The 27,464-nt window shown below is 43.8% G+C and overlaps 2 long non-coding RNA genes across 2 annotated transcripts in view; both read right to left on the bottom strand.

Moving 5' to 3' along the window:
- Positions 1-5,860: 5,860 nt before the first annotated feature.
- Positions 5,861-7,698, bottom strand: LOC115463777. The gene is made up of 3 exons (XR_003941078.1): positions 7,659-7,698; positions 6,311-6,402; positions 5,861-5,946 (listed from the first exon to the last, which is right to left on the bottom strand). It is a non-coding gene; the product is annotated as an uncharacterized LOC115463777 (long non-coding RNA).
- Positions 7,694-27,464, bottom strand: part of LOC115463773 — a 40,003-nt gene continuing 20,232 nt past the window's right edge. The window contains exons 4-9 of the long non-coding RNA XR_003941074.1: positions 23,385-23,411; positions 16,582-16,608; positions 16,373-16,462; positions 12,836-12,878; positions 12,464-12,484; positions 7,694-7,733 (exon numbers count right to left, since the gene is read on the bottom strand). This is a non-coding gene — a long non-coding RNA (uncharacterized LOC115463773). The remainder of the gene's footprint in view (positions 7,734-12,463; positions 12,485-12,835; positions 12,879-16,372; positions 16,463-16,581; positions 16,609-23,384; positions 23,412-27,464) is intronic.

The following is a 27,464-nucleotide window of genomic DNA, read 5'->3' as shown; positions in this document are numbered from 1 at the left end:
CCAGCAGAGTTGACAAATTACCTAATTGCTTTCCCTTGTAAAACCTTTAATTGGTAAAAGAAATGATAAAAGATTAGGAACTAATTAACACCTGTTTGCAGCTGGATTATTATATGCCTATAATTAATTGATTGTACGTACCTGTTGTCAATCACTGATTTGACTCGTATCTTGGCAAATAAACTCCTCATCCCAAATGATATTCTGTGGACTTCACTTAATGATCAAAGGCTGTAAGTATAGATGCTTCTGCTCTATCAAGCTCTCTCTCGCTGCACTGTATAACCTGTAGCCTAAATCCAGTTTGTCATAAGGCTGGTATCTTTCCCTTGCCAGTGCTGAGAGGAGGACTAACATCTCTCTCAGTAGCAATTCCATTTAGAACTTCACAACTTCTTGATTACCTCAGTACTAGTGCTTTTTAGAGATGGAGTCAGATTTAAGGTCACTCCAGCCTTCTTGGGGGGGCTCTCTCTGTCACTGGACAGCTGAGATCCAGTACCAGACAAAACCTAGGGGTCTCTGAACCCTAAATTAAAACAAGACATATGTTGTACTGTTTATACAGGGAAATGTATATGGTATACTCTTTTGTATTTTTTTATTCCAAATTAACTTCAACTACATTTGCAATCCTTTTGAAGCATGCTGCGAGACTAGTCTGAAAACAGTGACACCTACAGCTGTATTACTGGAAGGAGAATTTTTGGACTAATTTGTGTGATTAAAGACCTGCTCCATTTGCTGGATGAACTGTTGAACTCTACCTCAGTGATTACACTATTGCTCTGATTGCAGGATTTTTGCTTTTATGTAATTTCTGTTCCATTTTTAGTTATAATGCTTTCTGTCTGCTTACTAGCTGTACACTCATATGTTTCCACATGTTTTTGCTTCTATTTTTCTGTATATGTCCTCTTATCATTCACCCACTGGCTGCTTTCTTCTGGGCAGATTAGCCATTTTTGAGTCTGCAGCCCATAATAGATACGCTAACTGTCCCTTTACAAGACAGTCTTTTACAGATAGATAAAGAAGTACCCTTCCTGGATCAGGCACTCCACAAGAGGGATGGTAACAAGAATATTCACAGCATACCAGTTTCCCCAATACTTCTCTGTCTAATGTCATTCCAGATCAGTTTACACACATAACTTGGAAGCAAATTGAGGCCTTGTCAGCCACTGCTGTAAAGCTGCAAAATTACTCCAACATTTGTGCAAGAACTGCTTTACCCTTTTAACTCTCTCATGTCTCCTTTGAGTTAGGACCCTGATCCTGATGATACTGATATTTTAGAAACTATTGACCTCTATGGGATTGTTGTACTTAAACTTGACCTAGACCTAATATGGGAGAATTAGTATACTTTTGGCTGATCTCATATCAGATACTAGATAGAGATTCGCGCCGTTGTTTTTTTTTTTTAGGCAAATGGGGAGATTGTTTTGAGCTGTTTGAAATTGTCCCTACACAAACCCACTGGGGGGCCATCCCTTTACTGCCTCCATCCTAACTGTTTTTCATTTTCTGTTGTTGGTCACTGGTGTTCACAGATCCTGAACCTATTGAGCTCGGCTAGGTCCTTATCAAGGTCATCAAGACAGAAAATTGGGCTTCACCTCGCTGGCAAGGTCCATACCAAGTACTCCTGAGTACCCCCACAGCTGTAAATCGCACTACAAGAAGGTAGCAGACCCAGGTGCTGACATTAAGCAACCAGATTTGACCAACTTCTCGCCAGGGTAAGCCCGGCTGCACAGGAGAGGTGCTTCAATAGGAACCCTCGTCTCAAACCAGTGAAGAAAAGAATAACCGAAGCGAGCATTTAGGGTCTAATCCACATGACACTGCTCTTGTCTAATCAGGACAGTTTTGCATTTGGACTCTTACCCCAACATCATCTTTCCTTGGAGGAGATTCTTCCTGGAACCATCTGATTTTCACCCTTCACCTACTGTTTTGTTTGGAACTTGAGAAGGATTTGTTAATTTTGGACTTTGCATTCTGGACTTTTACCATAATGAAGTATTTACCATAATGATGACTTTGGTTTTTTTTTTTTTATTCTTCCAACTCTTTGTTCTATTCTTGTTGCTCACTCCCCACCCTTTGTTTCTCTTCTTAATCTGTCTGCTTGGTTTCATATGGTTTCTGCTGCTGCTATGCATGTTAACTATTTGTTTTAATTCCATTTGTCCTGTTTTTTTTCCTTTTATGGATCTTTTCTGGCACTGTTCCATATACTTATATGTTCCTGGGACTACTTCTGATATCTGAACACTTGCCCACTTGATTTTCTATGCCTGCTTGATTTTCTATTTCTGTTGACATTTTGTTTACTTTCTAACACTGATCTTGCTGCATTTCTTTTTCACTCCTACCGGTAGTTTGCAGGCCGCTACTTATGCTAAGTGGCTTTAGAAATTTTGATATTACATGTTGCAATTTATAATTTAGTGTATATCTGCTCATCCTGTGTTTTTTTTCTGTTGATTGTTTTTCAGGTTTTTGTCCTTGTGTAAGAAATATGCCACCATACTTTTAATTGTTCCTGGCCTAATTTTACTCATGATACCATGCCATTGCTTTATGTTTCCCCTTAGACACATCATTCTCTCCTGTACCCCATTTTTGTCCTTAAATTCTATTTTTGTTTTAATCATTAGTTTTTTTTTACCTCAATCATCCCTTGTGTCCTTTTTCTCTCTGTGACACTGGCTCTAAAGAACCCAGTCCTATTTACCACCTCTGTGTATGCTCCGAGTGTGTGAAAGGCTTCATGCTCCTCGCTATTCAGCCTTTCAAGAGGGAAATGTATATTCCTTCCTATATTACGCCTCTTGCTAAGGGCCAGGCCTACTACTGGGGCCTGTCAGTTTGGTTCTCACAAGATGGCCTAACAAGTTATCTTTGCAACATACAGTGCTTTTCTCAGGAGCTGGGAGCTGAGATCATGCCTTTCATATAAGGTAACCTTGGCAGTTGCTAACAGGCTGAGGACACAGTGTGAGGGCTAAGGGAGATAGAACAATACCCTTGTCTCCCTTCTCTATGTAATTTTTTGCTCTGTGACTAACTGCACGCTATACTGATAACTGACTAACCAATGGCCACAGACTGTTCACGTGCAAACACATCAGGAGAGACTGATAGAATACAGAAGCAATCCATATCTACTATAATAAAACTCACCCTCAACGTTCTGAAGACAACGTTCTGAAGTCACTCAGCCACTCCCTGAAGGGTTCATGGATTCATGGTGGTGAAGCCACAACACTGACCATGTCTCTCTGCCCCGCCCTCGCATGACGGACCAATCAGAAAAAACACCCTCAACATTCTGAAACACAAAGGACCATTACAACACCGTTCCCAGGCAACACTAGGCAACTTAAGACGAACCAATCAGAGGAAACTACGTGACAATAAGGGAGGAGAATTCCACAGCAGAATGGCTCATTATCTGTGCAGCACGGAGAGCACAGAACCACCGCTGGAACGAGAGAAGAATATTCCTTCTGTGGGTATGTGCAAAACTAGACCGGGGGGGGGGGGGGGGGGGGGGGGTGGGAGAAGAAATTTTTAAATGCCTAATGCCAGTACTGAAGAGTGCCAGAGGGCCTATAGCAAAGACTATATTTGGGATCGCTTGACATGGAGTTGGAGGAGCCGGAAAACAACGTGCCCGTCACCATCTGGGACGTGGGCGAACAGGACAAGCTGCAGCCCAGCTGGAAGGATTACCCGCGACCCAGCCAGCAGCAAACAGCGACCAAGGAAGGGGGAGGAGTACTCCTTCCCTGCCTAGGAATCGCTGGAGACTGGCTGCCAAACTAACGAAACAACCGCACACCGACGCACCACCTCCATCATTCGAAAGGCATCCACTCTTTCTTCAACAGAAATGCAAACTAATAATACAAAACAAACAAAGAATACATGGTTTCTCAGGCAGCTGCAGGTAACTCCCCACCCCCTTCCTCTTTTGCCGAAGCGGCCAAGAACGTGCCCAACCATACCCAGCCTCAGGCAAGCTATCACCCCCCAGACGGCCCGAGACCGTGCTCTTCTCCCTTCCGCCAACTTAAAACAACCATCCCCGTCCTCAGGCAAGCCGTCACCCACCTCCAGGATGCCCAGAACCCCAGCCCAATGGAAAAAGATGGCGCTGCTTCCAACAGCACATTTCTCTTCCAGCATTCTCCTATAGCAGCCCTGAAACGGCCAAAAATTACCAACAGACAAAGAACGTGCTCCTCTACCTTCCGCCCATCTAAAACAACACTGCTGCCTCAGCACAACACAAAGAAAAAAAAAACCTGGGAAAAAAAAACCACCACTCAGCAAAGGCTGACCCCCCTACAACCACATTTACATTTCACCAACAGAAAGACCCCCCTCCACAAACCTCCATGACAGACAAAACCACACACACACAATACAACAGAAACGCACCCTCAAAGCCACACACCAATCCAACCCACTTTGCCAGCACAGCACAGCACATCCCACAACCCCCAAGCAAAAAACAAAACAAAAAAAGACACACATCAACAACCTGCACACACACCGCACCCTCACACACACAAAATAACTCTGTGACACATACACACACACACACAAAAAGGTCACATGCTAGCGCCCGGTTTCATTGGTTTCGGAAACGGGCCTTTTTTACTAGTATGGTATAAGGCAACCTAATGGTGCTAGTTTATAGGAAATCACATGATTTATGAGAAATGGAATTTGCAACAGTATATATATGTGATGTCCGGGAGGTGTGACCAGAGCAGTCCTTGTCTGTCAGGATGCGCATTTGCTGACTGACAACCTGCTTCAGGGAGAGAACTTTTGTTTGTATTTTTATTGGCTCTGTGAGATGCTAATAAAAGGTAATTTACTGGCTGTGCCTAATGGAGTCTAAGTTCTCTTTCTTATCTGTGTTTTCCCTCCCTGGGTGGCTAAGGGATGGAAATACACACTGGTCATTTAGGGCACATTTTTGTGCCTTATTCGTTACAAAAACAGGTTTAGCTCAAAACGTCTTAGTGTTAGTCTTGGACAGTTTTGTTCTGTTCCATTATGGCTAAAAAACGTCCAAGCAACGTACAATGTTGAGGAATGCCCAAATCCTACCCTTAACACACCCCTGACATGTCCCCTTGTGATTTGAACGCACTTCTGACAGACGTCATAGAAAAACGTCTTAAAAATTGGTTTTGAAAATACCTATTTGGATGTTTTTATGAGAAAAAACATCCAAATAAAGACTTATGCCAGTTTTTGGACATTTTTCTCTTTTGAAAATGAGCCCAATAGTGTTCTACCCATTTGCAAGGAGGCAGACTATTTGTTGTTTATGTGAATATGCTGAGCATTGTCTGTAACAGATTACAGTGCCTGTACCTTTAAAATAGATAAGACTACAAATCCCTGTAATCCTGTAGTTTTCTGTAATAGGCTGTTCGAGAGTACATGTCCTAGATCCCTATGTGTTAGGGAACTCTTTCTATTGTCTTGCCTTGTTCTCTAAACATGCTGGGCTAGTAGCACCCCCCCCCCCCCACACACACACACTTCCCTTTCCATTGATCTGTAGTGCTAGTCCACAGCATGCTTTTCCTGTTATCATTTTAACTGCTAATGTGTATCTATGACATGAGCTCTACGAGCCTTTATAACTCCATCAAGATTTCAGTAGTGTAAAAGTTTAAACAGCATTACTATTAGTAGCTGAATTCTTCTCAGCTGTCATCAATGGAGAGACAGCTGGTTGATAACAGACTCTCTGTTTGCAAAAGAAAAATTCTTGTCCACCACATCTAAACTGTAAGTTATATATTTTTTTATTTGATTACTGCATTATCAAAGATTTCTTTCAAGAGTTCAGAGTCTTCTTATAGTGATGTTCTATACTCTGGTTTAAACTGCATGCCAATCACCCTGTTGAGAGAGCAGAACAGTTTTGTCTTGAATTTTAACAAGTTATGGGACATATTTTATGTTTTGCCCCCATTTTACACACATTCATATTATTTTGTTTACATATTAAGCTTTAGTCTAATGCACTATGTACATCTACTCCTTGGCCCCTCTGGGCACATGCTCCCTGCCACCACTGACTAAGGGCCTTTCCTCTTGGTTCAGACTGAGGCCTATTTGCCTGCTGAGTAACTCTTGTCTCCTCTTGCATCATGTGCTTCCAAGACAAAAGAAAGAAACAGAAGGCTGCATCCGGTTCCTGTGAGCAGCCCAACTGACCTCTCATCCCTTCAGCAAAGTACCTCCTTTTTATACCAGAGCTTACCATTCAGTGTACCACTGGTTGAACACTGTATGTACTCGGAACCTCCAATATGAATCCAGCATCTGATGTGTCAACAATTCGGTATGTTTAATCTGGAAGGAAAAGGAACATACTATCACATTTGGTGGAAATGTCCCATTATATACAAGAGTTTTGGGAAATGGTCACAGGATTAATTACTCAAGTAATAGGGGTTCAGTTCATTTGTGATCCCAAATGGTGTCTGCTGGGTTACGGGAATAAGGGAGGGAAGGCCTGGCAAACTCGAATAAAACGTATATGCCTAGCCGCAGCCAAAACAACAATAGCATTGAAATGGAAACAAAGAACAGGCCCCACGAGACAAGATTGGGAAAACAAATTGTATTTCTTGATGGGAATGGAAAAAATGACTGATAGGCGAAAGGGAAAATACAAACCCAATGCGGAGGAATGGTTACGATTAAGTGAGCTAATGGGGGGAGGGGAGGGTGGGAAAGGGGAGAGGGGGGGGGGTCGGGGTATAATGGAGGAGGAGGAAAAATAAAAATGTTAACAAAGCTTGAATGTTACAGATGAGATATGTATAGGAATATTGGTTACGAGTGTAATATTATGTTGGAATATCAATAAAAGTTTAACAAATCAAAAAAAAAAAAGAAATAGCCTCCTTAAGCCATCGGGCCACTGTTGCTTTGGAGGCTGGAAGACCTTTCTGGGGTCCCAAAAAGAGGACAAAAACCTGATCAGAATGCCTGAAATCATTGGTAGAAGAAAGCTAGCACAGGGAAGTTTATTCTGCAGAATAGAACTCCCTGGAAAAAGCAGGAAGAAACACAGTCTGGTTTACAGAAATGGAGATCCAATCTTCGGCAAAGAAATTGGAACCATTCATATCAGAACAGAATGCAGATAAGTGACTCCTTTAAGGAACCACACAATATCAGGGTGAGATGCCAATAAGACATTCTGTATTCTACCTCTATAGCTCTCCAACACTGCCACATGAACTTTGAGCGAATTGAGAGCCAAGACATTTTTTAAATAGAGGCAGGAGAATAACGGAAGATAGAAAGAGAGGCAGAAAGTGGCAATGGGGGAGCAGGGAAAGACCTAGACCACTAGGTTTACACCTGAAGCACAGGACATTCTCAACTAGAGACCTGAATGGGAACGGGGTTTGCGGGAATCCTGCGGAACCCGCGGGGACGGAAGTAGTTTTGCAGGGATCCCGTGGGGATGGAAGCAGTTCCTGTGGGATTCCCGTGGGGACGGAAGAAATTCCTGTGGGATTCCCGTGTGGACAGAAGCAGTTCCTGTGGGGTTCTCGTGGAAGTGTATGCTGCACTTGCGCCAGCCTCTCACCTACCGAGTACCAAGTTCTTTGAGTGCTGTCTCCTCCTCCTCGCTCCTCCTGCACAGATGCGGAAAGTCTCCATTAACCCTAGAACGCATGACGTTAAAAATATACATATTAACGTCATGGGGGCCTTTTAGGCCCCCATGCACATAATGTAGAAAAATACACTTAAATAACTTTCACAAGTTTATTTCAAAATTGCTCAATAAATATGAATAGTGGACAACATTTTAATTATAATTTTTCACAGAAAACACCAAAAAATCTTTTTTTTCCCAAATTTCACGCAAAGACATGAAAACACACAAAAATGCATAGAAATCTATAGCAAACTAGCTGCAGCTACATTTTTATTCTAACTTTCTTTTCTATTATATTAGTCTTCCAAACAATTCTGACATGTTATTTTTTCAGAAGAGTGTTCTTTGCAAACAGTTTCCTTACAAGTGGAACAATATCGCTCAGTTTTCCTCTCTATGTTTCTTGGACACATGAAACAACGCTTTCGTTTTCTTTCTCCTGGCTCTAGAGTAATCTGAAACTGTACGCCACACCGTTTCATTGCTTCTTTAGTTTTCTTTGGCAAGCATTTCAAGTCGCTTCGCTCTATCATGTGAGGTATTACAAGTTCATGACAAAGGTCCTTCAAGAATAAGCGTCTCCTGTCCTTCCTCTGTGCATGAAATTCAGGATGAGTTTCTGTATAAATAATGAATGAATTTAGGGCTGCTACATCAAGCATATTTGAAAATAGTACTACAGGCCATCGTTTTGTTTGCCTCTTACACGAATATTCTCCCACCATCTCATCCATTTTATCTACACCTCCTTTTGTTGCATTGTAATGCAGGATGATTTCTGGTTTCAATTTTTGGTTATTGCTGTCAACACTGCAATCGTGATGCATGGTACTGAGTAAAATTACAGATTTCTCCTTCTTTGCCTTGTAAGATACCAAAGTCGCTTTGTTATTGAATCCAAAGACACTCTCATAAAGTGCTCGCTGACAATTGTGTTTGAGTGCTGCTGGAATTTCTCGTCTGTTTTGCTTTATAGTACTAACAAGTGTAATAGCTTTTGCAAGCAGAAAATTGCCTAGTTCAACATTGGTGAAATAATTGTCCTTGGTGATGTTTCTACCTGAATTGAATATTGGAACAGCAAGAGTTTTGACTATTTCAGACCCCAGATCCTTCTGTACTGGTGCACCAACCTCTTTGCCACAGTAGATTACGCCATTTATGCCATAATAATTTGCAGAATCACACATCCAGAAGATTTTTATACCGTACTTGGCTGGCTTGCTGGGCATGTATTGTATGAATTTGCAGCGTCCTCTGAACGGTACAAGTTACTCATCTACAGTAACATTAGTACTAGGATTGTAAAGTTTTGTGCAATTTTTGATAAATATGTTCCAGATATAACTGATAGGGGCTAATTTGTCTGTTTCAAACCTCGCTGCACGAGTTCGCTTATCATCAAAGCGAATGATCCTTCTAATTTCCTCATATCTGCCCACTGACATTGTCGCCTTATAGTGTGGATCAGAAAGTGGGTCCAGAAATAATTCTCGTATTGGGACATCATACGATTTTTGACTTCCTGCCAGCAGGAAAAGTCCAATATATGCATAAAGTTCCTCTTTTGAGATATTTTTCCAGGACTTATTTTTTGCTGAAGCGATACGTCTTCCTTCTAGGTTTGAACATAATAGGACCTCTTCTGCAATATTGTCAGAAAAATAAGTACAGAATACATCTTTAGGGGTAAAGTAACTGGGACTTCCCACAGCTCCTTGAGCCTGTCTCACAATATTGTGTATTGGAGTACGTCCGACTAATGTAGGATTACTGTCCCAAAAAACATTCGTTTTGGATGTTCTACTTATCACTTCTTGAGGGTCCACTAGATTCACTTCTTCATCATCAGAAGAATCACTGGATGAGGATGTTTGATTAGCTGGTGGCAGATATTCTTCATCAGACAAAGATAGTTCACTTTCATCATCGCTTTGAAACATAATCGCTTCAATCTCTTGGTCAGTCAGACACTTGGAGGAAGACTGTGCCATTGCTGACTAGATGTTAGAAAATGAAACAGATTTCCTCTCAACAGCTTATCTTATCACAGGTCCTTCAGCAATTAGCTCACAGTGTATACTGTCCTCAGTGTTCAGAGGACCTGAGGTGATGTCATGGCCTTATCACTCCCTCCAAAAATCACATGACATCCTCACATGTTATTATCCACACCCTGGCCCCTCCACCAGCATTACTGAGTACAAATAAAGTAACTTGAGACACAAACACTTCTGAGAACATGATAAAAACAGCGGGGGCCTAAAAGGCCCCCAATTCGTACAGATGTAGTTTTCACCAAACAAGCATTGTTACACCTATGAAAAAAAATTATATGAACAACTGGATATTATCAACAATGACATACTTGAGTAATACCTTGAGTTTCAAAATTCTAACTAAAGTAATTTTGCAGATAATAGCAAAAATGTAAGCATAGGCCCCCAATATGCGTTCTAGGGTTAAGGAGGTGGTAGAGATACAAATGGTGATGAAATTCAAAAAGGCATGGGATAAACATAGAGGATCTCTAATTAGAAAATGGCAGTTATAAAAAAAAACTAAACTTAAATGGCTGAATGTGCGTGGATGTGTCGAGTGATACTTAGATGGCGACTCTTGCTGTGATAAACTAGGGCTGATGCCAGGAGACCTGTACGGTCTGTGCCTCATATATGGTAATCTGGTTTAGGATGGGCTAGAAAGGGTTTAGACAGCAACTTCAGTGGCTGGAACATGAGGCCAGTGCTGGACAGACTTTTACAGTCTGTGTCCCGCAAATGAGAAGATGAATAGGCTGGAGTGGGCTTCGAGGGCAACTCCAGCAGTTGGAACATAAGGGATAGGGCCAAGCGAACTTCTATGGTCTATGTCCCAGAAACGCCACGGAAAGACCATAATCAAGTATATAATATCACATTCATTGTTGATTTAAGCATGAATTGATAACGATTGTGACTATTGGGCAGACTGGATGGACCGATCCGTTTTTTATCTGCTGTCATTTACTATGTTACTATTAATCCTCTCTGCTCCCGGGCTGATGCACAGACCTTAGTCCTGACATAGGCACGAACATCAGATGTCACCTGACCTACTGCCGTGTGCATGTGGCAATCTCTTGGCACACAGTGCCAGTGAATCGGAGAAGTCTTACATGTGAACACCAGAGTGTTCCAACTTCCGTTCCTTCCTTGCCTTGCCTTGCCTACTGCGGCTCAAACCCAGAGAGAGACTGAGAGAGCCGACAGCAATTTTTTTAAATGTACCATTAAATTCTTGCGGGACTGGGTGAGGACAGGTTAATTCTTGCGGGGATGGGTTAGATTCACTGTGGGGACGGGCGGGCACGGGTTAGATTCCCTACAGGGACGAATGGGGATGGGTTGGATTCCAGTGGGGACAGGCGGGCACAGGTTGGATTTCTGTCCCTGAGCAACTCTCATCTCAACCCCAAACTCTACTGAACCTGCTTAGCAGGACAGGAGGCCACACAGAAGTCACCACACTGCACAGGAACTGTAATCCCACCTACTGGAGGTACAGAATACTGGCTGAGTTGCTGTGCAAAGGACCTTATAAGGTGCAACTCATTAGTGTGCTCTATCTCCACCTGCTGGCGGATGGTCACAACATAACAGAGAGGGTACAAAGCACAAGACAAAGTCCAACTACCAAAAAGAAAGCACCAAGAGCCTTCAGCATTTCCCCTCCATCTTCATATGCCCCTCCCCATGTTCAGTATATTCCTTCCATCTCCCTATATCATCCAATGTTCAGAATCTCCCATTTCCCAATATCCACCTCCCACATGTCCATTTGCACTCTCCTGAACTCTCCCCATATCCAGCATCTGCACTCTTCCCATCTCCCCTCACATCCAACTTCTCCCCATTTACTCTCCTCATTCAACATCTTCCCTCCACCTCCCTATTTCCTCATGTACCCATAGAACACCCCCCTACATTTGACCTTCATGAACCTTTGATTCACCTCCCCCATCCATATCCAATATCTGCCTTCAATCTTCCTATATTCCCCCCAGGTTCAGCATCTTCCATCCCTCCTCCCTCCTCTCCACCTCCAACATCACTCCTCACTCTTCCCTCCCTCCCTCTCTTATATACTGAAATATACTGCAACAACCCAATAAACTATTTCAGTGCGGTTTACAATAAAAGATATATTACGTAATGAATACAATAAAGTCAACAAGAATACTAAATGCCCCAAATCCAAGTAAAGAGCTTGAATTCTAGTTTCTGTAGCTTTAATCATGTTCTTCTATACCTTCACTGAGTCCTTCGGCAGATACACTCATTGTACTTTTCCATGAAAATTTCATCTACTGTCTATATTGGCATCTACTCACCAGTCTTCACCTATTCCCTCAACAAACACAGTAAGCACTCTCAGCTAATCTACCAACTCCACAACTGAAAACACTTCTCCCTGTCTCGCTTTGCTTCCTGGTCCTCATTAGAGAAATTGATTTTTCTTACTCAAACTCTTGCAACCATGAGGACTACTGTCTGCTCCCTTGACCCTTTTCCTTCCTCAAAGGTCCCAGAAACAGATCTCCTATCCAAACTACTACCACTTCTTAACAATAGCTAAACTTCCAGCCAGGTCCTCACTCTTTGGAAAATTGATGTAGTACGCTTTGATCTGCGAAATAGCAAAGGTGATATAGCAAATGCAAAGAAATAAAGAAACTAGTTATTTGCACTTTACCTTAATTTCATCCTCGCATTCCTGAAAGGTAAAAAGAGAGACAAAGATGAGGCCACAGTTTTAATTTGGTTTCATTTTGGAGGAGGAAATAAACTGCATGGGATTAAGAATGACTCCCTTAATCGCTCAAGGGGCCAAGATGAACACATTTTTAAAACCTATGCATGAACTGGTGTAAAACCACTTGTATTTCTGTTGTAAAACAGGGATACATGTGTAGATTCTAGTCCCACCCAAGCCACACCTACTCATAAACCACTGTAAATAAGGGCTTTCTGAAATCAGTATTTACACATGTACATGATATACATGTATAAATACCACTATTTGCACATGGAAATGTTTTTTTAAAATAATAAGTAATAAACTTACCAGTCCACAAACTGGTCTTCATATCTGAAGGCCGTATAATAACCTTAAAAAAAAAGTTACATTTATACCTTAAAGAATAAACTCTAATTTTATTTCCTTTTCATCCCACTAGACCAGACCATTGAATTGTGTTCCTTTCCTACCAGCAGACAGAAGTAGAGAAACTGAACTTTCCCAGTGACAACAATTATGTCTGTTGTGTTCCCTGTTTTTGTGTGAGCCTGCCTGACTTGTTTTTACCTCCCAGGGCCACCTGGCACACTGTCTGTAACATCTTGACATTGCTCTACTTGTCCCAATCCTGGCCCTCCTCACCAACTATTATCCCAACTACAGATCTCACCGCGACCTCTCTAACTCCATCTCTATTCCTCTACTCCCCTCCTCTTCTCTGCCCGCCCTATGGAATGCCCGCTCTATCTGTAACAAACTCCCTTATATCCAGGACCTCTTTATCTCGTGTCACCTCCATCTGCTCGCCATAACAGAAACCTGGCTCTGCCCTGATGACTCTGCTTCAGTTGCAACCCTCTGCCATGGCGGTTATCTTTTTTCACATACTCCTTGCCCTGCTGGTCGCGGGGGTGGTGTTGGACTACTTCTCTCTCCCTCCTCCAGATTTCAACCCCTTCTTCCACCTCAATCTCACTGTTTTTTCTCCTTTGAAGTTCACTCTATCCGCTTTTTCTCTCCTCTGCCTCTTCGAATAGCGGTCATTTATTGTCCCCCTGATAAGTCTCTTTCATCCTCTCTCAGTGACTTTGATGCCTGACTTGCCTTCTTCCATGATCCTTCCTCCCCTTCTCTCATCCTTGGTGACTTTAATATTCCTGCTAATGATCCTTCCAACTCTTATATTTCCAAGTTACTCACTTTAACATCCTCCTTTAATCTCCAACTATGTTTACATATTAAGCTTTAGTCTAATGCACTATGTACATCTACTCCTTGGCCCCTCTGGGCACATGCTCCCTGCCACCACTGACTAAGGGCCTTTCCTCTTGGTTCAGACTGAGGCCTATTTGCCTGCTGAGTAACTCTTGTCTCCTCTTGCATCATGTGCTTCCAAGACAAAAGAAAGAAACAGAAGGCTGCATCCGGTTCCTGTGAGCAGCCCAACTGACCTCTCATCCCTTCAGCAAAGTACCTCCTTTTTATACCAGAGCTTACCATTCAGTGTACCACTGGTTGAACACTGTATGTACTCGGAACCTCCAATATGAATCCAGCATCTGATGTGTCAACAATTCGGTATGTTTAATCTGTTTTCCCTCACCCCCTTCTACAGACTACAGAAAATGCCTGTTAATTTTCTACCTGTATAATATACAAAAAGTAATTCAGCAGCTCTGTGAAGGTTATTTTATTTTAATATTTTCTATCAAAAGATGTCTCTTTGAGGTAAGCAGATCAAACAATTGTAGTCTCTGAAATAGTAAATTGGCCACTGTCCCAGAGATGATGACTTGAGCTTCAGTGAGGCAGCAAACCTAAGTGAACAGGTGTGGAGGCAGTCGGTCTTCTACAAAAGATGAGTCTTTGCTGCGATTCAGTGAAGCAGGAAACCTAAGTGAACAGGTGTGGAGGCAGTCGGTCTTCTACAAAAGATGTCTCTTTGCTAAGATTCAGTAAAGCAGGAAACAGCAGTAAACAGATGTGGAGGCAGTTGGTCTTCTACAAAAGATATTTCTTTGTTGTTATTCAGTGAAGTAGGAAACAGCAGTGAACAGATGTGATGGCAGTTGGTCTTTTGTAAAAGGTATATCTGTTGCGATTCAGTGAAGTAGGAAACAGCAGTGAACAGATGTGATGGCAGTTGGTCTTTTACAAAAGATGTCTCTTTGCTAAGATTCAGTAAAGCAGGAAACAGCAGTAAACAGATGTGGAGGCAGTTGGTCTTCTACAAAAGATATTTCTTTGTTGTTATTCAGTGAAGTAGGAAACAGCAGTGAACAGATGTGATGGCAGTTGGTCTTTTGTAAAAGGTATATCTGTTGCGATTCAGTGAAGCAGGAAACAGCAGTGAACAGGTGTGAAGGCAGTCGGTCTTCTACAAAAGATGAGTCTTTGCTGCGATTCAGTGAAGCGGGAAACAGTAGTGAACAGGTGTGGAGGCAGTTGGTCTTCTACAAAAGATATTTCTTTGTTGTTATTCAGTGAAGTAGGAAACAGCAGTGAACAGATGTGATGGCAGTTGGTCTTTTACAAAAGATGTTTCTTTGTTGCAATTCAGTGAAGCAGGAAGCAGCAGTGAACAGATGTGGAGGAAGCTGGATTTCTACAAAAGATGTTTCTTTGCTAAGATTCAGTAAAGCAGGAAACAGCAGTGAACAGGTGTGAAGGCAGTCTATCTTTTACAAAAGATGAGTCTTGCTGTGAAACAGGAAACAGCAGTGATCAGGTGTGAAGGCAGTTGGTCTTCTACAAAAGATGAGTCTTTGCTGCGATTAAGTGAAGCAGGAAACAGCAGTGAACAGATGTGATGGTAGTTGGTCTTTTACAAAATATATTTCTTTGTTGCGATTCAATGAAGCAGGAAATAACAGCGAACAGATGTGATTGCAGTTGGTATTTTACAAAAGATGCCTCTTTTCCAAGTTTCAGTGAAGTAGGAAACAGCAGTGAACAGATGTGATGGCAGTTGGTCTTTTACAAAAGATATCTCTGTTGCGATTCAGTGAAGCAGGAAACAGGTCTATAGACAGTTGGTGTTCTTCAAGAGATGTCTCGTTGCTGCAATTCTGCAGTGTCGTGAGCTTTTTTTTTTTTTTTTTTTTTTAATAACTTCTTCAAAATTTGCCTCGGAGGATAGCGCATCAGATCTCTAACAAGGTTCCAGGGCCCCCTCCCTCCCTCTGTCCTCTGAGTTCCAGGCCCCCTCCCCTCCCCTCCGAGTTCCATGCCCCTACCTGCCTCCCTCCCTCTTCTCCTAGTTCCAGGCACCCCTCCCCTTCGAGTTCCAGGACCTGCCCCTCCTCCTACCTCCTCCTCTGCCCCTCCTCCCCCCTCCTCCTCCTTCCTCCTCCCCCCCTCCTTCCTCCTTCTCCTCCCCTCCCTCCTTCCTTCCTCCTCCTCCTTCTCCTCCTCCCCCCTCCCTCCTCATCCTCCTCCCCTCTCCCCCTTCTTCCCTCCCCCTCCTCCCCCTACCTCCTCCTCCTCTCCCTACCTCCTCCCCCCACCTCCTCCTCTTCCCCCCACCTACCTCCTCCTCCTCCTCCCCCCACCTATCTCCTCCTCCTCCCCCCACCTATCTCCTCCCTCCTCGTAAAGGGAGTGGGGCCGTTGGACTGGAGTGGGCCCTTGGAACTCTGATGGACAGGAGTGGGAGGTAGGGGGTCAAGGAACTCAGAGGGGGGGGGGGCGATTGTTTACTCACCCCCGATGGCTGCTGCTGGGCTCCCTTCCCTCTCACTTCCCATTGGTCCACCCTGTGATGTCAGCCCCAGGGTGGACCAATGGGAACTGTGTTAGGAACCCAGGCATCCAGACGGAGGTGCAAATTATTATATAAGATGTCTTCTATCTTGTCCACCTCACCTCTGCTCTGCGCCTTCCCAGAGGACTTGTCTGCTACGGGTGTCAGAACTTTATCAGCAGCAGAAAATTTTTTTGATCATTCTCCATATTCTGTATAAAATAAACATAAATAAAGATTACATCTAGAGATCAAACTGCCCAGTACTACTAGGGCTGGGGGTGTATAATTTGGAACATTTTATTAAAAATAGAACATAAAACACACATACCTATTGCCTCTCTTTTGCTCCACTTTTCTAGATAGACAAGAGAGAAAACTGGTTAATCAATCACAGAGGCTTGTCAAAAATGATATTACTAAAAAACATTTTATTATTATAATTTGGGGGCCCTTTTACTAAAGCATGGTGTGCACTGAATGCTGTGCATCCTGTTTTATGCCTATGGGTGGTGTGGAAACATGCGTTCCTGGACTGTGTCTTCATCTTGTCCAGATATGAGCTACTGAGGGCCCGATATTCAGACTGGGGGAGGTAGCCAGGCTGCCTCCCGTGGTCAGCGGTCAGCCTGGATATCAATGTCAAGCTGTTTATGGTAATCAGAATTGAATACCCAGGTGTTTTTTGACAGTTTAAATTTAACTGGCCAAGCCTATATTCAGCACTGGCTGGTTAAATTGAAACTGGCCGCTATTTTGATGGCCTAATTTGGCTACCAAACTTAGCCGGCAAAGTGCTGAATATCAGTGGAGAGACGGTTATATCGTGCCATATAACCAGCTATTTGCTAAGCACTAACTGGCGATATCTCCCTCTGAATATCACTCTGCAAATCACTCAGGACTCAGTGCTCCTAGAGACATTATAAAAAGCCAGGAGCATGATCCTCTAGAGACACTACACTTCGCTCTGCTCTTCTCTTCCCCTCCTCCACCAATGGCTGCTGTAAGAATTCCTGCACTCCTGTGATCTTCTGCAACAAAGATTTGTAATTAATTTATGATTCAACCTGTTATCTTTTTTAAGCAAATTTCTCCTGTACCAAGAACCTTCTAAAAGATACCTTTCACTTGTAACATGATTACATTACCTGCATTGTAAATAAACCCTTTTGAAGCTAAAATATATGGTCTTCTCTGTTCTGAGCACATGCTTTTAAATCTTGCAGTGCAGGTTAATGTAATTCAACAGAGATAATATTTAATTCCCCTTTATTCTTGCAATTGTAAATCTTATTACCGTATAGGTAACTGGTGGAGAATAAATTCAATATATATATATATATGCTAGTAAAAAAGGCCCGTTTCTGACACAAATGAAACGGGCGCTAGCAAGGTTTTCCTCGGAGTATGTATGTTTGGGAGAGTGTATGTGAGAGTGACTGAGAGTCAGAGTGAAAGTGTGAGTGTGTGAGAGAGAGAGTGAGTCTGGGTGTGAGTGTGTTTGTGAGAGAGTGTGTGGAAGTGTGTATGTGAGACACAGTGTGATAGAGAGTGTGTGTGTGTGGCCATCCATGCTCCTCTGTCCCCTGCCCCCTCCATTCATCCCTTTCCAGCATTTCCCCTCTTAGCCTGAGGCCTGCCCTGCAATCCATATCCATCCATGCCCATCTGTCCCCTCCATTCATCCCTATCCAGCAATTCCCCTTTCCCTGAGCCCTGTCGTCCCAATCCATGGCCATCCATGTTACTCTGTCACCTGCCCCCTCCATTCATCCCTATCCAGCATTTCCCCTCTCTGCCTGAGGCCTGCCCTGCAATCCATGCTCCTCCTGTCCCCTGCCCCCTCCATTCATCCCTTTCCAGCATTTCCCCTCTCTGCCTGAGGCCTGTCCTGCAATCCATATCCATCCATGCCCATCTGTCCCCTTCATTCATCCCTATCCAGCAATTCCCCTTTCCCTGAGCCCTGCCCTCCCAATCCATGGCCATCCATGTTACTCTGTCCCCTGCCCCCTCCATTCATCCCTTTCTAGCATTTCCCCTCTGTGCTTGAGGCCTGCCCTGCAATCCATATCCATCCATGGCCATCTGTCCCCTCCATTCATCCGTATCCAGCAATTCCCCTTTCCCTGAGCCCTGCCCTCCCAATCCATGGCCATCCATGTTACTCTGTCTCCTGCCTCCTCCATTCATCCCTTTCCAGCATTTCCCCTCTCTGCCTGAGGCCTGCCCTGCAATCCATATCCATCCATGCCCATCTGTCCCCTCCATTCATCCCTATCCAGCAATTCCCCTTTCCCTGAGCCCTGCCGTCCCAATCCATGGCCATCCATGTTACTCTGTCACCTGCCCCCTCCATTCATCCCTATCCAGCATTTCCCCTCTCTGCCTGAGGCCTGCCCTGCAATCCATGCTCCTCTGTCCCCTGCCCCCTCCATTCATCCCTTTCCAGCATTTCCCCTCTCTGCCTGAGGCCTGTCCTGCAATCCATATCCATCCATGCCCATCTGTCCCCTTCATTCATCCCTATCCAGCAATTCCCCTTTCCCTGAGCCCTGCCCTCCCAATCCATGGCCATCCATGTTACTCTGTCCCCTGCCCCCTCCATTCATCCCTTTCTAGCATTTCCCCTCTGTGCCTGAGGCCTGCCCTGCAATCCATATCCATCCATGGCCATCTGTCCCCTCCATTCATCCGTATCCAGCAATTCCCCTTTCCCTGAGCCCTGCCGTCCCAATCCATGGCCATCCATGTTACTCTGTCACCTGCCCCCTCCATTCATCCCTATCCAGCATTCCCCTCTCTGGCTGAGGCCTGCCCTGCAATCCATGCTCCTCTGTCCCCTGCCCCCTCCATTCATCCTTTTGCAGCAAGTCCCCTCTCTCCCTTCCATGACCCTCCCCCTCGCATCCATGCTCCTCTCTCTCCCATGTCCCAGCCTGGCCCGCCCTCTTCTCCTCCCCCCCTTCGCATCCATGCCCCCCCCCTTCGCATCCATGCATCGGGTTTGTTTTATTTTCTTCTTCTTCTTTTAAAATTTACCCCGTGGCGGTTCCGGCAGCGAAGCGTCAGGGAAGGAGGCGGCGCTCCCGACGTCTAGGTTTCCCTTCGCTGTGTTCCGCCTTCTTTTGACGTCATCCTTGACGTCAGAAGAAGGCGGAACACAGCGAAGGGAAGGCTAGACGTCGAGAGCGCCGCCTCCTTCCCTGATGCTTCGCTGCCGAGCGAAGCGATTGGTTGAGTGTCATTGCTCCGCCCTCAACGTCATCACGTTTGACGCGTGGGCGGGGCAGACACAATGGGATCTCACCCCCTTCACTTTTGGCTAAAAGAAGCTTCATAGAACGTTGGAGGTGCGTTTTATATAGAGATATATAGAGATATATATATATATATCTTAAAAACTTATAAATACAGCATATATTGCGACCACATGCTCTGAGCAATTCCCTCTATTCTTAAATATATTTCAACAAAATAACTTTTAACTGTAACATTTTAATTAAAAGTTAATTATAACTTTTTAATTAAAAGTTTAATTATAGCCAGAGTCGCTATACTCACGTTAGCCCTCTCCTCAAGTCGCTTCACTGGCTCCCTATCCGCTTCCGCATACGGTTCAAACTTCTCCTTTTGACCTACAAGTGCATCCACTCCGCAGCTCCTCAGTACCTTTCCGCTCTCATCTCTCCCTACACTCCTCCCCGTGAACTCCGTTCGCTGGGTAAATGTCTCCTGTCGTCCCCCTTCTCCCCCACTGCTAACTCCCGGCTCCGTTCCTTCTATCTCGCTGCTCCCTATGCCTGGAATAGACTCCCTGAGCCAGTACGTCAGGCTCAGTCTCTGGCTGTCTTCAAGTCTAGGCTTAAAGCCCACCTCTTCGCTACTGCTTTCGACTCCTAACCATGACTCTCTTACTCAACACCCTCACTTATCACCCCTACCACTGCAATTTCCCCACCCCTAGCTGTCTGTTCGTCTGTCCAATTTAGATTGTAAGCTCTGTTGAGCAGGGACTGTCTTTTCATGTTAATTTGACCAGCGCTGCGTAAATCTAGTAGCACTATAGAAATGTTTAATAGTAGTAGTAGTAGTTCTAATATGATATTTAAGAATAGGGGAAATTACTCAAATCATGTGGTCGCAGCATGTGCTGTATTTAATAAATATGGGAAAATTATATTTTTGATTCTATATTTTATTCTCCACCAATTACCTATAAGGTAATAAGATTTACAATTACAAGAATAAGGGGGAATTAAATATTATCTCTGTTGAATTACATTAACCTGCACTGCAAGATTTAAAAGCATGTGCTCAGAACAGAAAAGACCATATATTTTAGCTTCAAAGGGGTTTATTTACAATACAGGTAATGTAATCATGTTACAAGTGAGAGGTATCTTTCAGAAGGATCTTGGTACAGGAGAAATTTGCTTAAACAAGATAACAGGTTGAATCATAAATTAACTTACAAATCTTTGTTACAGAACATGAGGCAGGTCCAGAGATCCTTACTGCAGCCAGTGGTGGGGGTGGGGAAGAGAAGAGCAGAGCAAAGTGAAGTGTCTCTAGAGGAGCATGCTCCTGGCATTTTATAATGTCTCTAGGACCACTGAGCTCCACTACCCCTACTCACCAAACTGGCCATTGTCTTGACCTTGTCCTCTCCTCTACCTGCTCACCCTCCAACTTCTGCGCCACAGCTCTTCCTCTCTCAGATCATCACCTGATCACCTTCACACTTCATCACCCTCCCCCTCAGTCCCGCCCTACACTAACCACTACTTTCAGGAATCTCCAGGCCGTCAACCCTCCCACCTTATCCTCTAGTATCTCTAATCTCCTCCCCTCCATCATGTCCTCTGAGTCTGTCGACAAGGCTGTCTCATCTTACAATGCCACTCTCTCATCTGCCCTGGACACCCTTGCACCATCCATCTCCCGTCCCACAAGGCATACTAATCCCCAGCCCTGGCTGACCCCTTGCATCTGATACCTTCGCTCCTGAGCCCGATCTGCTGAACGCCTCTGGAGGAAATCTCGCACCCATACCGACTTCATTCATTATAAATTCATGCTATCCTCCTTCCAGTCCTCCCTATTCCTTGCCAAACAGGACTATTAAACCCAATTAACTAATTCCCTCAGCTCCAACCCTCGTCGTCTCTTTGCCACCCTTAACTCCCTCCTCAAAGTGCCCTCCGCTCCCACCCCCCCTCACTCTCTCCTCAATCACTGGCTACTTCCGCGATAAGGTACAGAAGATCAACCTCAAATTCACTACAAAACCACCTCCTCCTCCTCACCCTTTAACCCACAACCTCAACCAATCAACCCAAGCCTCCTTCTCCTCTTTTCCTAATATCACCAAAGAGGAAACCGCCCACCTTCTTTCCTCCTCGAAATGCACCACCTGTTCCTCTGACCCCATCCCCACCAACTTACTTAACACCATCTCTCCTACTGTCACCCCCTCCATCTGTCATATCCTCAACCTCTCTCTCTCCATTGCAACTGTCCCTGACACCTTCAAGCATGCTGTAGTCACACCACTCCTCAAAAAACCATCACTAGACCCTACCTGTCCCTCCAACTACCGCCCCATCTCCCTCCTACCCTTCCTCTCCAAGATACTTGAACGTTCACAGCCGCTGCCTTTTCTCTCCTCTCATGCCATCCTCGATCCGCTTCAATCCGGTTTTCGCCCTCTACACTCGACAGAAACGGCACTCACTAAAGTCTGTAATGACCTGTTCCTTGCCAAATCCAAAGGTCACTACTCCATCCTCATCCTCCTTGACCTATCCGCCGCTTTTGACACTGTCAATCATAATTTACTTCTTGCCGCACTGTCCTCATTTTGGTTCCAGGGCTCTGTCCTCTCCTGGTTCTCCTCTTATCTCTCCCACCATACCTTCAGAGTACATTCTCATGAATCTTCCTCCATACCCATCCCGCTGTCTGTTGGAGTTCCTCAGGGATCTGTCCTTGGACCCCTTCTTTTTTCAATCTACACCTCTTCCCTGGGTTCGCTGATCTTATCTCATGGTTTCTAATATCAACTCTATGCTGACGACTCCCAGCTTTATCTCTCCACACCAGACATCATGGCAAAAACCCAGGCCAAAGTATCGGCCTGCTTATCTGACATTGCTGCCTGGATGTCCAACCGCCACCTGAAACTGAACATGACCAAGACAGAGCTTATTGTCTTTCCAACCCAACCCACTTCTCCTCTCCCTCCACTCTCTATCTCAGTCGATGGCACCCTCATCCTCCCCGTCTTATCTGCCCGTAACCTCGGAGTCATCTTCGACTCCTCCCTCTCCTTCTCTGCGCATATCCAGCAGATAGCCAAGACCTGTCGCTTCTTTCTCTATAACATCAGCAAAATTTGCCTTTTCCTCTCTGAGCACTCCACCCGAACTCTCGTCCACTCTCTCATTACCTCTCGCCTTGACTACTGCAACCTACTCCTCACTGGCCTCCCACTTAGCCATCTATCTCCCCTTCAATCCGTTCAGAACTCTGCTGCCCGTCTTATCTTCTGCCTGGACCAATATGCTCATATCACTCCTCTCCTCAAGTCACTTCACTGGCATCCGATCAGGTACCGCATACAGTTCAAGCTTCTCCTACTAACCTACAAATGCACTCAATCCGCAGCCCCTCATTACCTCTCTACCCTTATCTCCCTTTACGCTCCTACCCGAAACCTCTGCTCACAGGACAAATCCCTCCTCTCTGTAACCTTCTCCACCACCGCCAATTCCAGGCTCTGCCCTTTCTGCCTCGCCTCTCCCTATGTGTGGAATAAACTTCCTGAGCCCATACGCCAAGCCCCCTCCCTGCCCATCTTCAAATCCTTGTTCAATGCCCACCTCTTCAATCTAGACTGCCCCAATTTGATTGTCTGCACATTTTGTCCATTAGATTGTAAGCTCCTTTGAGCAGGGACTGTCCTTCTTTGTTAAACTGTACAGCGCTGCGTAACCCTAGTAGCGCTATAGAAATGTTAAGTAGTAGTAGTAGATAGCCAGTGAAGTGCCGTTCCTGGCCAGTTAAAAAGTTTTAAATATCATCTGGTATATGTTTAAAAAAAAAAAAAAAAAAAAAGAGATTTTATACCTTTCGCTTTCATATGTGATGGTATTCCTGAATGGAAAAACAGAGAGATTAGATTAGAAATTAAAAGGCATTATTTATTTTATTTGTTCATTCTTATATCCCACAATTATCCAAAAACAAGGTTTTGGTTCAATGTGGCTTACAATTATTAGTTTTAGAGGAGTTACGTTGTTATAGTACAGTTGCTTTTTTTAAACACTGACCACCACTGGGTAATTTACACCCACATATTCTGTGCCAGGCCATGTCTGGGCACCTGGAAGTTATGTGAGTTTGAACAATATGCAGTGCCATACACATACCTAACTGGACAGCTAAAGCATGAATGACTATAACCTACACAGATTGGTGGGTGCAGCTAAGCCTTTGTTGAGCAGACTGGATAGACCGTGCGGGTATTTATCTGCCATCACTTACTGTGTTACTGTATTACTGCAATCTAACTTGCCTGGTCAATTATGTAAGCACCTGTAGTGACAATGAAGTTGCTTACAGAGGACTGATTATAGAGGGTCTCCCTAGACAGGAGAATGGAAAATAGAGAACACTAATGAGTTGTGCCTTATAAGGTCCTGTGCGTAACAACTTAGCCACTATTCGATAACAAAGTGGTAAAAGAGAGTGACTTATAGAAAAAAACTCCAGCCTCTATAAAGAAGAATAACCATGAAATGTAAAGCCTAGAAATAATGGAACCAGAAACACTATAAACACATGAATTTTAATAAAATGCTGACAAATCTAAACTATCATAGAAGGGTAAGCTCTGGACTGATCCTTTGAGACTAAAGGAAAGACAATTGTCAGGTAATTAACTAATTTTTCCTTCTATTAAGTCCCAAGGATCAGTCCAGACAAATGGGATGTACAAAAGCAATCCTTAAGAGGGGAGGGACCGTGATATTCCCTGCAGCCAGAACAGTGGCCCCGAAAGAAGCACCTGCTCGAGCAAACACATCTAGTTGGTAATGCTTAACAAATGAATAAGAAGACCACGTTGCCGACCTACAGATCTCTGCCAACGAAATCGCCTTGGACTCTGCTAAAAGACCTGGTAGAATGAGCCGTAACATGTATGGGAGCAGATTTACCCATCAGAATGGAAGCAGAAGAAATAGCCTCCTTATGGAATAAGGACAACTGGATAGATAATGAAAAGTTTGAAAACCTATGGGGGACCCTATATGGGGGAGGAAAAGGTATCTCTAAACTATACGAACATATTAGGGGCACTACCTTTGAAAAATTACCCTATATGAAAGCTTGGGAGCAGGATCTGGAACAGGAATTCAATGGGGGAGAATGGAAGAAAATGTGTATAGAGGTAAAAAAAAAGCATCTATTTGTGTACTGGTGAAAGAAAACGCTTATAAAGTAATGAGTCGTTGGTATTATACACCAGACAGATTAAAAGCAATGTTCCCTAATGCATTAGATAAATGCTGGCGCTGTGAAGAAGGAAAAGGAACATACTATCACATTTGGTGGAAATGTCCCATTATACAAGAGTTTTGGGAAATGGTCACAGGATTAATTACTCAAGTAATAGGGGTTCAGTTCATTTGTGATCCCAAATGGTGTCTGCTGGGTTACGGGAATAAGGGAGGGAAGGCCTGGCAAACTCGAATAAAACGTATATGCCTAGCCGCAGCCAAAACAACAATAGCATTGAAATGGAAACAAAGAACAGGCCCCACGAGACAAGATTGGGAAAACAAATTGTATTTCTTGATGGGAATGGAAAAAATGACTGATAGGCGAAAGGGAAAATACAAACCCAATGCGGAGGAATGGTTACGATTAAGTGAGCTAATGGGGGGAGGGGAGGGTGGGAAAGGGGAGAGGGGGGGGGGGGGTCGGGGTATAATGGAGGAGGAGGAAAAATAAAAGAATGTTAACAAAGCTTGAATGTTACAGATGAGATATGTATAGGAATATTGGTTACGAGTGTAATATTATGTTGGAATATCAATAAAAGTTTAACAAATCAAAAAAAAAAAAAAAAGAAATAGCCTCCTTAAGCCATCGGGCCACTGTTGCTTTGGAGGCTGGAAGACCTTTCTGGGGTCCCAAAAAGAGGACAAAAACCTGATCAGAATGCCTGAAATCATTGGTAGAAGAAAGCTAGCACATAAGGACTTGCTTAACATCTAACAGCCACAGGGAAGTTTATTCTGCAGAATAGAACTCCCTGGAAAAAGCAGGAAGAAACACAGTCTGGTTTACAGAAATGGAGATCCAATCTTCGGCAAAGAAATTGGAACCATTCATATCAGAACAGAATGCAGATAAGTGACTCCTTTAAGGAACCACACAATATCAGGGTGAGATGCCAATAAGACATTCTGTATTCTACCTCTATAGCTCTCCAACACTGCCACATGAACTTTGAGCGAATTGAGAGCCAAGACATTTTTTAAATAGAGGCAGGAGAATAACGGAAGACAGAAAGAGAGGCAGAAAGTGGCAATGGGGGAGCAGGGAAAGACCTAGACCACTAGGTTTACACCTGAAGCACAGGACATTCTCAACTAGAGACCTGAATGGGAACGGGGTTTGCGGGAATCCTGCGGAACCCGCGGGGACGGAAGTAGTTTTGCAGGGATCCCGTGGGGATGGAAGCAGTTCCTGTGGGATTCCCGTGGGGACGGAAGAAATTCCTGTGGGATTCCCGTGTGGACAGAAGCAGTTCCTGTGGGGTTCTCGTGGAAGTGTATGCTGCACTTGCGCCAGCCTCTCACCTACCGAGTACCAAGTTCTTTGAGTGCTGTCTCCTCCTCCTCGCTCCTCCTGCACAGATGCGGAAAGTCTCCATTAACCCTAGAACGCATGACGTTAAAAATATACATATTAACGTCATGGGGGCCTTTTAGGCCCCCATGCACATAATGTAGAAAAATACACTTAAATAACTTTCACAAGTTTATTTCAAAATTGCTCAATAAAATATGAATAGTGGACAACATTTTAATTATAATTTTTCACAGAAAACACCAAAAAATCTTTTTTTTCCCAAATTTCACGCAAAGACATGAAAACACACAAAAATGCATAGAAATCTATAGCAAACTAGCTGCAGCTACATTTTTATTCTAACTTTCTTTTCTATTATATTAGTCTTCCAAACAATTCTGACATGTTATTTTTTCAGAAGAGTGTTCTTTGCAAACAGTTTCCTTACAAGTGGAACAATATCGCTCAGTTTTCCTCTCTATGTTTCTTGGACACATGAAACAACGCTTTCGTTTTCTTTCTCCTGGCTCTAGAGTAATCTGAAACTGTACGCCACACCGTTTCATTGCTTCTTTAGTTTTCTTTGGCAAGCATTTCAAGTCGCTTCGCTCTATCATGTGAAGTATTACAAGTTCATGACAAAGGTCCTTCAAGAATAAGCGTCTCCTGTCCTTCCTCTGTGCATGAAATTCAGGATGAGTTTCTGTATAAATAATGAATGAATTTAGGGCTGCTACATCAAGCATATTTGAAAATAGTACTACAGGCCATCGTTTTGTTTGCCTCTTACACGAATATTCTCCCACCATCTCATCCATTTTATCTACACCTCCTTTTGTTGCATTGTAATGCAGGATGATTTCTGGTTTCAATTTTTGGTTATTGCTGTCAACACTGCAATCGTGATGCATGGTACTGAGTAAAATTACAGATTTCTCCTTCTTTGCCTTGTAAGATACCAAAGTCGCTTTGTTATTGAATCCAAAGACACTCTCATAAAGTGCTCGCTGACGATTGTGTTTGAGTGCTGCTGGAATTTCTCGTCTGTTTTGCTTTATAGTACTAACAAGTGTAATAGCTTTTGCAAGCAGAAAATTGCCTAGTTCAACATTGGTGAAATAATTGTCCTTGGTGATGTTTCTACCTGAATTGAATATTGGAACAGCAAGAGTTTTGACTATTTCAGACCCCAGATCCTTCTGTACTGGTGCACCAACCTCTTTGCCACAGTAGATTACGCCATTTATGCCATAATAATTTGCAGAATCACACATCCAGAAGATTTTTATACCGTACTTGGCTGGCTTGCTGGGCATGTATTGTATGAATTTGCAGCGTCCTCTGAAC

Source organism: Microcaecilia unicolor, chromosome 2 (genome assembly GCF_901765095.1).
Source record: "Microcaecilia unicolor chromosome 2, aMicUni1.1, whole genome shotgun sequence".
NCBI lineage: Eukaryota > Metazoa > Chordata > Amphibia > Gymnophiona > Siphonopidae > Microcaecilia > Microcaecilia unicolor.
The sequence above is the reverse complement of the archived record's forward strand: the minus strand, read 5'-3'. Positions and strand labels throughout refer to the sequence as shown.